This window comes from Dreissena polymorpha, chromosome 4 (genome assembly GCF_020536995.1).
Source record: "Dreissena polymorpha isolate Duluth1 chromosome 4, UMN_Dpol_1.0, whole genome shotgun sequence".
Classification (NCBI taxonomy): domain Eukaryota; kingdom Metazoa; phylum Mollusca; class Bivalvia; order Myida; family Dreissenidae; genus Dreissena; species Dreissena polymorpha.
This window is the reverse complement of record NC_068358.1, coordinates 66,830,313-66,841,315: the sequence shown is the minus strand read 5'-3', so window position 1 is coordinate 66,841,315 and position 11,003 is coordinate 66,830,313. Positions and strand designations below refer to the sequence as shown.

The 11,003-nt window shown below is 30.7% G+C and overlaps 1 long non-coding RNA gene across 1 annotated transcript; it reads right to left on the bottom strand.

Moving 5' to 3' along the window:
* Positions 1 to 2,621: 2,621 nt before the first annotated feature.
* LOC127879123 (uncharacterized) lies at positions 2,622 to 9,789 on the bottom strand. Its single transcript, XR_008048916.1, has 3 exons — positions 9,542 to 9,789; positions 3,620 to 3,702; positions 2,622 to 2,762 (listed from the first exon to the last, which is right to left on the bottom strand). It is a non-coding gene; the product is annotated as an uncharacterized LOC127879123 (long non-coding RNA).
* Between the last annotated feature and the right edge of the window lie 1,214 nt (positions 9,790 to 11,003).

Genomic DNA, 11,003 nt, shown 5'->3' with positions numbered 1-11,003 from the left:
GAAGTACACTGGGGACGGAACGCTTGTCTGGACTTGGACTCCTTAATGTATATAGGGAAAGAGAAATTAACGCTGAGCATGTGGTCGACATTTTTGCACAAAGAATAGATCGAAGATTAGCATTACTTTTCAGGGTGTAGTATTGCACATACAAGTGGACCTTTGTTTTATGTGAAATTAGAGGATGTTTTCTTTTTAATAAATTACACATTGTCCAAACTGGTTTTATTGATAGAGTTAAATAAACGTTTAGCATGCTCGCTCAATACTCAGCGAGCATGCTGTTGTTTCATTCAAACAGTGTTTCTTTTACAGTTTAGTTAAAAAAGAATTTAATTTTCTGTTTACCAAATACCCCACATAAAATCAGTTTCAGCAGAAAATAATGACGGGCTTAGTTTTTTTCTTTTATCGGTCTTTTTCCACTAAGAATTTGACGAATTAAAATTGCCAAAACGTGGCTGAAAGATAACACCAAAACGCACCATCTGCATTGAATTTTACAAAATTTTCTAGGGGGAGGTCCCCCAACCCCCCCCCCCCCCTAGCAGGAGGGGAGAACCCCCTCCCGCACCTACCCCCACTCGCAGCTTCGCTGCTCGGTCGTGCGTTTAGTTGAAATAGCCTCAGGAAAGCCCAGGTAAGGCGTATAGTCATTCGTTGTTCGCTTACACATAATGTAACACATGGTTCAGTAAATTTAAAATTATGGTTATGATAATACCTAATAAAGCAGATTGTGGTATGTAGATTGCTTTCAGTACATTTATATTTGCAAGCCTGTTGTTTGTCCCCCAAACCCCCCCCCCCCCCTAGCAGGAGGGGAGAACCCCCTCCCGCACCTACCCCCACTCGCAGCTTCGCTGCTCGGTCGTGCGTTTAGTTGAAATAGCCTCAGGAAAGCCCAGGTAAGGCGTATAGTCATTCGTTGTTCGCTTACACATAATGTAACACATGGTTCAGTAAATTTAAATTATGGTTATGATAATACCTAATAAAGCAGATTGTGGTATGTAGATTGCTTTCAGTACATTTATATTTGCAAGCCTGTATTTGTTGCAATTGCTTATCCTGTTATCGCTTATTACTGGTCTCTTTAGTGAGCTACATACTTTAATTATATGAATATTAATTCATCTTGTTCAAAATTGTTTTATTCTGATAGAAAATGTATATGCTGTTGTACTTTTGATATTCAGGTTAAGTGTGTATTTGCACATCGTCTTTTTTTAATTTATATTAATTATGAATGAGGCCCGGGACATTGCAATTTGACATTTAACAACTGGGCACATATTTCCAAACCGTTGTTTTTCCCCAAAAATGGCCAAAGTAATTGTATTTTGTTTGTTATTTGGCGAGTAACACGTTTTATGTGAACGATATGTAAATGAATATTGATGGTATGTGTCTGTGCACAGTTTTTGTGTTACAAGATGAGTAGTAGGAAAGTAGGTATTTCGTGGCCATCTTGGATGCCATCTTGCACATCCCAACGTTCTGATTGGTTGAAATGGAGTGAGATCGGTCTTCTGATTGGTTGATAGGTTTGGCGGTCTTCTTGGCGGTTTACAACCGTCGGTTTTTGGCGGTTTGATATATGATGAGTAAGAATGTTGGCGGTTTGATATATGATGAATAAGAATGTTGGCGGTTTGACGCCATCTTGACGGTTTCACTTCCGTCGGTTTTTAGCGGTTTCGTATGAGTAAGAATGTTGGCGGTTTTGCGGCCATCTTGACGTTCTCCGTCGGTTTGAAATATAATACGTGAGCATTTTAGCGGGCGGTTCGAATAATTGCCGCTATATTGACGAGTTCACTTGTATCGGTTTTAAATATGATAAGTGAGCATTTTAGCTGTTTTACTACTATCGGTTTAACATTTCATGAGCGAGCATTTTGGCGGTTTGAATGATTGCCGCTATATTGACGATTTAAGTCGGTTTAATGTAGGATGGATCCGCCATATTGATGCGTTATAATAAGATCGTTAAGGTACAAGTATGCACGGTTTAATAGTGTTGTTGGATTAAGTGGTTTATCTTTTCATCCATTTGTGTAATTTTTGTGGACGTTTGCGGGTACAATACGTGCGTGTATTTTCGTATAGAATAATGGCACAGGCACAGTTACTGTTTTCTGAAGATACACTATCTTATTTTAAGCAATATGGTTTTGAAAACATAATCTGGTCACCGGTGTGTAAAGAAATAAGTTGTACACTTGACAATAACTTTACCCTAGTTTTGAAAAAGAGACGATCTCGAGTAAAACTGGTTTTTAAAAAAGGAAAAAACAAGTTGATTTTACCAACGACAATGTTTGAAACGATGTGTAGTTTAAAAGAAAGTGTTGAACTACTGATTTCATTTTTAGAGGGACAGTCACCATGAATGCATTTCAAGAACTCGAGTTCAAATTTGAACACCTCACATTTTATGAAGATAGACTTAAAACATTTGATCTATGGTCACCTCAAATTCAACCGAACAAGTTTCAGTTATCATCAGCTGGCTTTTATTACACAGGTAAAAACGATACAGTAGAATGTTTTTCGTGTGCAGTACGATTACACCAATGGGGGAAAGAAGATGATCCGTTGGAAGAACACAAACAGCATTCACCAAAATGTTTATTTTTAAAAATAATTGGACAATTAAAAACCAACAAATCAATTGAATCTTCATGGAATCCATGGAAACCATCGGTTCACTCAGACATGCTTCAAAATGGCGGCGTGCATTTTGGCGGTTGCGTGGTCTGAAAAATTTGAAAACAAAATTCGTTAGATATAAAGCTATATAAAGAAATCCCCAAGTTATGTGTTTCATTCCCACTTTAACAAGTGACAGAAGCACATAGTGAATATGGCTTGTTCATCATCTCAAGATTTTAAGCTCAGTTGTAAAGATGGACATAGTGTTTTATCATTAAACAATGAAATGGGGAAAGAAGAGAATAACATGACTGAGGGGGTGGAATTTTCATCACCCCCTCAATTAGACATCTCAACTTCAGCGAGTGTCATGATGATGCGTTCCTACTTTGACTTTTTATACGCAAAAGCTTTATGTGAAGTCAAAACAATGACTGTTCGAAAGAACTGTTATGGTTGTCAAACCAATCACCCTTCACAGAGAGAACATGACTGCCTCATGATATGTGATGATGAGGAGTATCAACTTGAGTTTTATTTCGAGGATATGCTGAAAGAAGTCGATGAAAATGCCATAATACGTTCTTGGGAAGAAATGATGGCCATTTCGAATATTACCCCAGAGATGGTTTTCCTTCACAAACGAGTTATAGAGAGCAAAGACTTTCTAGCCATAATGAAAACGGATCAATGGAAAGCCAAGATGAAAAAAATGGTGCTTACAATTACACAAATAGAAGACAGATTGTTTCGCTGTAACTGATTTAAAAACACAGTAATTCAACGTTATTATTCAGTCAAGGATTGATCTTCTAGTAGAAATGGAGTGTTCAGATAATATTGATGGGAATGTATCTTTTGTGTATGATGTAAACAATGTAAATATACAGAACGAACTTTTACAAAAAGCAAAAAACGTGAAGTGTAGAACTGTCATGATGAAAAGGATAACTTTACTTACACTTGTTGCTGCTGGTATTATCCCCGGGTATGTTCTTCTAGGCCATGATGTCGTTCAATGCACTCCACAGCAATGGAAGCCGTCTGAAATGAACACAACACCATTGGTTTTATTGTATCGAACGGAACAATTTTCGTTAGAAAATAATGTGTTTTTGTCATTTTGTAAAATAAGCAACCAAACATATATAGACATACGACATTTTGCAAACGGAAATGCTACAGATTTTGGTGTAACCCTTAATATTTCTCAATGTAATACTTTGAAAAGCTTGTTACCTTAAATTGTTGACATGTTTTGTAAATGTTTGATATTTTGTAATGTTATTATGTTTATAATATTAACTTTGTATAGTATAAGGGAACATACTCTTTTATTTGATTGCTAATGTAAGGGGGAATACTCCTCCAGTCTTGTTGAATGTAGGGAGGACAATTGAGAGAGTTGAAAAGCACATGTTTGTAAACAAAGAAATATCAGAAAACTCATCAGTGTTTTATCACATTTAACAAATAAAATTATGTACTGAACATGTTTTGTAATGAGATCACTATGTGAATAAAATAAATATTTTATATGCATTGAAGTATTCGTGTTGTTCATTTTTAAAGTTGTTTTCGAATAGTGCACACTGTCAATGTTTATAAATAAACAAGCAATATTGATTAACCATGGATAAATTACAAAAGGAGCGTATTCTTTCAGAATACTATTTTAATGCTAAGCAACCCGGCAGTTAAGTAGGTGCTGTGAAATTTCAACACATATTGAGAAAAAAATACCCAGGAGCGTTTACTTTGAATTTTATCAACAACTGGTTGAATAATCAAGATTCCTATGCGTTGCAAAAACAACCCGTTACTTTAAACCAATAACATCTGCTTGGGAAAGCCCTAAAGGCTTTATTTGGTTTACTTTACGAATGTCAGCAGTATGATTTGAAGCCGAAATAAGTTTGTTAAGTTGTTTTATTCTTTTGTTAAGTCTTTTTTTATGTTCTGCCTCTAAAATATTAGAGATGTAATAAATTGAAAAAATATCAAACGCACTTATTCAATGTTTGACGATCGGTGAGAATATGAATGAAAGAGACGTGATCAAACATATCATGAAGCAATAAAAATAAACAGATGATAGTGTCATTTCAATAAATATAATTGGTAATTAGCGAGTTAATCCTAAAAATGTGTGACAAAAAAGAAAAAGCCATGTTGTTGATGTTTAGTAAATTTCGAATCAAAATTAATCTACAGCTTAGGCTTATATCTAGTCATCGAGAAGCTATAAAGTAAATCAATTTATGTGATATTCTATTTCAATGGTTTTCATTTTTTAATTGCAATCGGGTTAACTTTATATTTAAATGTGTATGTTTTGAGATAAATTCTGGGTTAAATGATCAGCATGTCTTTTTTCCATGTAAATTCCAGAACAGAACAGAACAGAACTTTATTTAACTCAAGTTACAATTGCAATACATGAGTATACAGAACAATATAGTCATAGACGCATAATTTTCACATTACATGGTTTGGTAAGATCTATTTGGGAAATAACTAACATACATTTTCCTAGGTAATTATTATTTAGGGCATTGGAGACGTGGTGTGTGTCTAGTTGATTATATGACCTGGTAATTGGTCTTTTACCTGGGCGTAATACATTTTAAATGATTAGTAACTTCAAATATTGGAACAGACTATAGGTTATTGACAAGTGCGTGGGAAAGTGATTGACGGGTGTAGTAGACTTGGTCACGTGATTTCATCGGTTCAGAGTAACAGGCGTGAAAGTTTTGTTTACATGTACGATTCACGCTGATTTAACTTTGATCATTTACAAAGCAAGTGAAATAATCTAGTGATTTTCATCGGATATATCTTAACATCCAAATGCTTGGTAATTATCTCTCCAAAGCGATGTTCCTAGTTTTAATTGTTTACAGGTCCCATTACAATTTTAAAGTCGATTGATATGTTTGTATTAACTTATGAATAATGTTATGAATTTATTAAATCTGAATAATGTTCAGCTAATCGGTAATAAGAAAAATGCATGTACATACTGGATTAAAACATAATTGGTGCAGTATATAAACACGCAAGAGGGAAATGATTTTTGTTTAATGGTTAAAACCTATTTTTATTCAGATATTTACGTTCACATTCATAGTTATTGTTATTGATTTAAAGCTGTGATATCCGATTAGATTTTAAGGTTGTAAGGGAGATAAAATTTCATAAAGTAGAGATGTAACCTTTAAAAGATGTAATGTAATTATTCGACAGTTTCAGTAAGCGATGTTCACAAACAATTCTTTGAAAATTATAAAAACAAAACCAAAATAAGAATAGCGGGTATGAGTTTATTGTTTAGATATACATTCCCACCATAATATGCATTACAATATAAGAATGCTTTCCTGTGTTCAGTCGTGCAATGTTAACACTACTCCGTGTATATACCTAAAATGCAATAAGCTATTCAGTGATTAAAATGTCAAAAGTTTTTTCTCTTTATTAAGGCATTATGTTTGAGCATTATGTAACTTATGCGCCATTTTTTTATTTAGTTTTATTGTGAAAAATATGATATTACTAAAAAATAACGAACTCTAAAACTTTATTTGTTAAAGCATAACACGTGTATTTTTTTATTTTTTTTTGGTTTTTTTTTTTGCACAGTCAATTATTTTCATACAAGTACATTCTCTTGATAAAAAGCAAAATGAATGAGGGTGATCGAAGATATTTGCAACTGTTAAAATCACAAAACAATTTAAGACACTTAAGGCATGTGTCTTTTGTTTGTTGTGAGGTCATAGAAAAAACTAGATAAAATCAGTTTTAAAATTGTATTGTCTGAGTCATATACTCATGATATAAATATTACGCGTGAACAGAAACACAATATGAAACTAGTTGCAAGTACATAGTATTAAACTTATCACCAGAAGATGTCTCTGTTATTAAAGGCAGTGAGGAAAATGACAATGTATGCAAATATTCACCACTTAAAATATAACAAGAGAACTGTGAGCACATTATGTTTAGCAAAACATTTAGGAATTGATAAAAACACCATCACGATTAAACAGCAAATGGAACAAACACGTGTGAGATCATATTAAATTTGATAAACAATTATCACATAATTAATATCTAAACAAGTCATGGCTGGTTTTGATAGTTTATATCAAATTAAAATGAAACTATTTTAGATCATTGAAGAAAATAATTACACAAAATAATTACAAGACAAAATTGTATTTGAAATTACTTAAATGAAAAATGTTAAAGCAAAAAGTTTTAATTAAAATTTTCAACATTGTTTAATATAACTCATTAATGCAAAATGGTTTTATGAAAATAATTTTACTAATGAAAATAATTTAAAGAATTTGAATAAAAAACGTAGGTTTATGTATTTAAGAGAAAGTTTTTTAAAATAAGTTTAAGAAATTAATTTACGAGTGAATTTTTTTCTAGAAAAGCAGTGTTTTATGAGAAAGTTTTTGAAAATAAGTTAAAGAACAATTTTTTTTTAAGAATTAAGTTGTATGAAAATGTTATTAAAAAATCTTCGTATTAGCAAAACATTTAGGAATTGATATACACACCACCTCGATAACATAACAAATGGAACAAACACGTGTGAGATAAATATTTGATCAACAATAATCACATGAAGATGAAACTATTTTAGAACATTGAAAAATGTAAAAAGTTAACAGTTTTAATTAAAATCTTCAATATTTTTAATCATTAAAGCAAAATGGTCTTATAATTTTATGAATTTGGAAAGTTATACACATATGAACATAATTTTTTGAATCTGAGAAGTTATACACATGTTGTTGTTTTTTTTAAATATAAGAAACTGTTTTTTGAAAATTAGCTTAAGAAATAATTTAGTATGAAAAGTTATTCGGACTTTTTTGAAAATAAGATTAAGAAAAATAAAATAAAATGAGAACACTATGCAATCTATTTTTGAAAATTTGATTTTGGAAAGTAAAAAAAGAAAAAAAAAAAGTTGAAAGCAAAATATTTTTTTAATGTGAATAATTTAGAAGAATGTTTTTCAAACTAAGTTTAAGAAATTTATTTACAGGTGAACTTTTTTACGTGAATAATTTAGAAGAATGTTTTAGAAACTAAGTTTAAGAAATTTATTTACGAGTGTTTTTATTTTTAGAAAAGCAATGTTTTAGGACAAAGTTGAAGAACTTTTTTTAGAATGAAGTTTTATAAAAAACCAAAAAACAAAAAACTACGAAATAGTTTTAAGAAAAATATTTGTGAAGCAGTTGTTTAAAAAAATATATTTTTGAAGCAGTTGTTTAAAAAACGAAAGTTGTAGAAAATTATTCAGAACATATTGACTCTAACAAAAGTTGAAAAGAAAATAGATCAACAATAATCACATGAAGATAAAACTATTTTAGGACATTGAAGAAAATAATTACAAGACAAAATTGTATTTGAAATTACTTGAATGAAAAATGTTAAAGCAAAAAGTTTAAATTAAAATATTCACACAAAAAATTAGCATTACTAATTTATGCAAAATGGTTTTATGAAAATTATTTTTAAATATGAAAATAATTTTAAAAAGTTGAAAGCTAAATAGAAAAAGAGTTAAATGGAAAATATTTTTAAGGTGAATGGTTTAGGAAACTTAGTTTAAGAAATTTATTTATGAGTGATTTTATTTTTTTATTTTTTTAAGAAAAGCAATGTTTTAGGAAGAAGTTTTATCAAAAAAAAAAAAAAGCCTAAGAAATAGTTTTAAGAAAAATATTTTTGAATCAGTAGTTTAAAAAAACGAAATTTGTAGAAAATTATTTAGAAAATATTTACTTCAACAAAAGTTCAAAAATAGACCTATAATAATCACAAAGATAAAACTATTTTAGGACATTGAAGAAAATAATTACAAGACAAAAGTGTATTTGAAATAACCTGAATGAAAAATGTTAAAGCAAAAAGTTTTATTAAAAAATTAAGTATAACTAATTAATACAAAATGATTTTATTCTCTACATACTTATATGTCCCTTTGTTAGTGAACACAGAAAGAAGTTTATAAAAGGATACTACTACTGAAGAACAAATACACTAAAATTCAAAGAATTGTTGACTACAAGAACCTTAAAGGATTTAAAATCTTATACAAATTCATAAAAATATTATTTCAAACATAAACCCGTTGAATATTTTAGCTTGGTGCATATGTTTATCATCTTTTATTTATTTTTATTTTTTTTATTTTTTTGTTTTTTTTTACAATTACATTTTATAGGACTTATCCACATCCATAAAAATATTACTTTAAACAGTAACACGATGATAAGCTTAATTATGTAGAGAACAAAATATTTTTCTTATACAGACAGTATATTTGGCATTTTGTTTCAATTAATCAATCAATATTTTATAAGATGAATGCATATCTTACATATTAATTGGTATAACTACATCGTAGTAAATGTTGAATACCTTACTTCATTCACTACACATGTTTAAAATATTGTTTATGCATATTTTTTTTCCAATCCGGCAACCATTATCAATACCACAAATTACTTATTTACTCTTAATTGTTGTTAACAAACTGTAATTTATATTTTAAACTTTTCACTAGCCAAATTTTATGCAATGTGCATGTTTGTACCTCAAGTTTAATGTTAACCTTACTTAAATACTCAATGATATATGTTTCTAATCAATGACACATGAAACTCATCTATACCTTTCACCTTTACAGTTAATAAGACTTCATGTGCCATGTGTACACTTACAAAAATACATGCACAGTATTGTATGTCATGCAATTTCACTACTGTAGGTCAAACACATTTTTGTACATTATTATATTATACAGCTACTTGCTGAAACAATAACATAAAGTTTTACTTACGAATCACATGGTCACTGACACAAGTCAAACATGGACATGGTTATCTGGCCTGACAATGTTGTGAATAAACATCGGTCATTGTAACGTGAACGTGTAATTTCACATTTGATCATCATTTCAATACTCCAATTAATCCCAAATACAATTACCTTAAACAGACAAGTACAGTGCACACATTTTAAATCTCCACATTACTTAAGTTAATATGCAAACTACTAATGAATCACTCTCCGCGATTATTCCACAGATAAAAGAGTGAAAACACAAATAAAACGCACATTTCTGACCTAATAACAGGGTTTACACATAGATCAGCGAAGCGCCATAGCTAAAAATAAATTAACCAATCAAATTCAATGGGCTTTAGAGCCAAACGAAAAAAAAACAACATAACTATAGTCTGTTTCAGTTACCCAGGTAAACAAACAGGTTATTGAGGCCAAAGGAAATAATGTTTATTTCTTAGGTCAACATCAGCATTCCCCCACTCAATTCAAATGTATGTCCCATATCTTATCTTCATTTCTCTTTCTCTCTTATAATTTCTTAATAATAGTTAACACCATGTCACAATTGTTAATAACTTTTTGTAAAAAATGCATTGCCACTGTATACTCGTGTGTCACTGTATTTGTGATTTGAGTTTAATAAACGTCATGTTGTTGTTGTTGTTGTAATAAATTTGAATGCCCTGCAACTTTCATTATTGCCGGATCAAGTGGTAGCGGAAAGTCATCATTTCTTTTCAATGTGTTTAAAAATGCGCAATTCATGTTAACGGGGATTAAAAAAAATCATTTATTGCTATTCGACAGATCAACCCTTATTTGATAATATGAAAAAGCAAATAGAAACAATTGAATTTCATGAGGGTTTACCAAGCAAAGAAGACATGGATGTGTGGTCAATGGAATCTGACTTCAAAATTTTAGTCATTGGTGATTTAGCTCAAAAAGCATCTGAAAGTGTGGATATAGTCAACTTATTCAACATCTACAGTCACCATAGAAATTTGTCTGTATTTTTCGTGGTACAGAATCTTTTTACAGGTGGAAAATATTTTCACACTATAAGTTTAAATAGCCACTATTTTGTCCTGTCCTAAAATTAGATAAACACGATGTTCATGTTAAATATATAACTTACCCCATGCCACATGGTATTATACGCCTGTATGTGGGGTACTAATTTAATTAATTTTTCTATTTCATCCATACTCAACGAAATAAAAAAATTATTGTCCGCAATATGGAATACGTAACCCCCCCCCCCCCCCCTAAAGGGAGATACCCAGATAAAAAAATAAAAAAATTAATTAAAAAAAAAATCACTGAAGGTCGTTGACGCCTTCACCACTTCACCGCATGTATTACGTTTTTATGAAAACATTGTGTGGGAGTGAAATGAGAATTACCGTTTTTACTAAATTTACAGAGCATATTTTACAAATAAGTATGCGCTT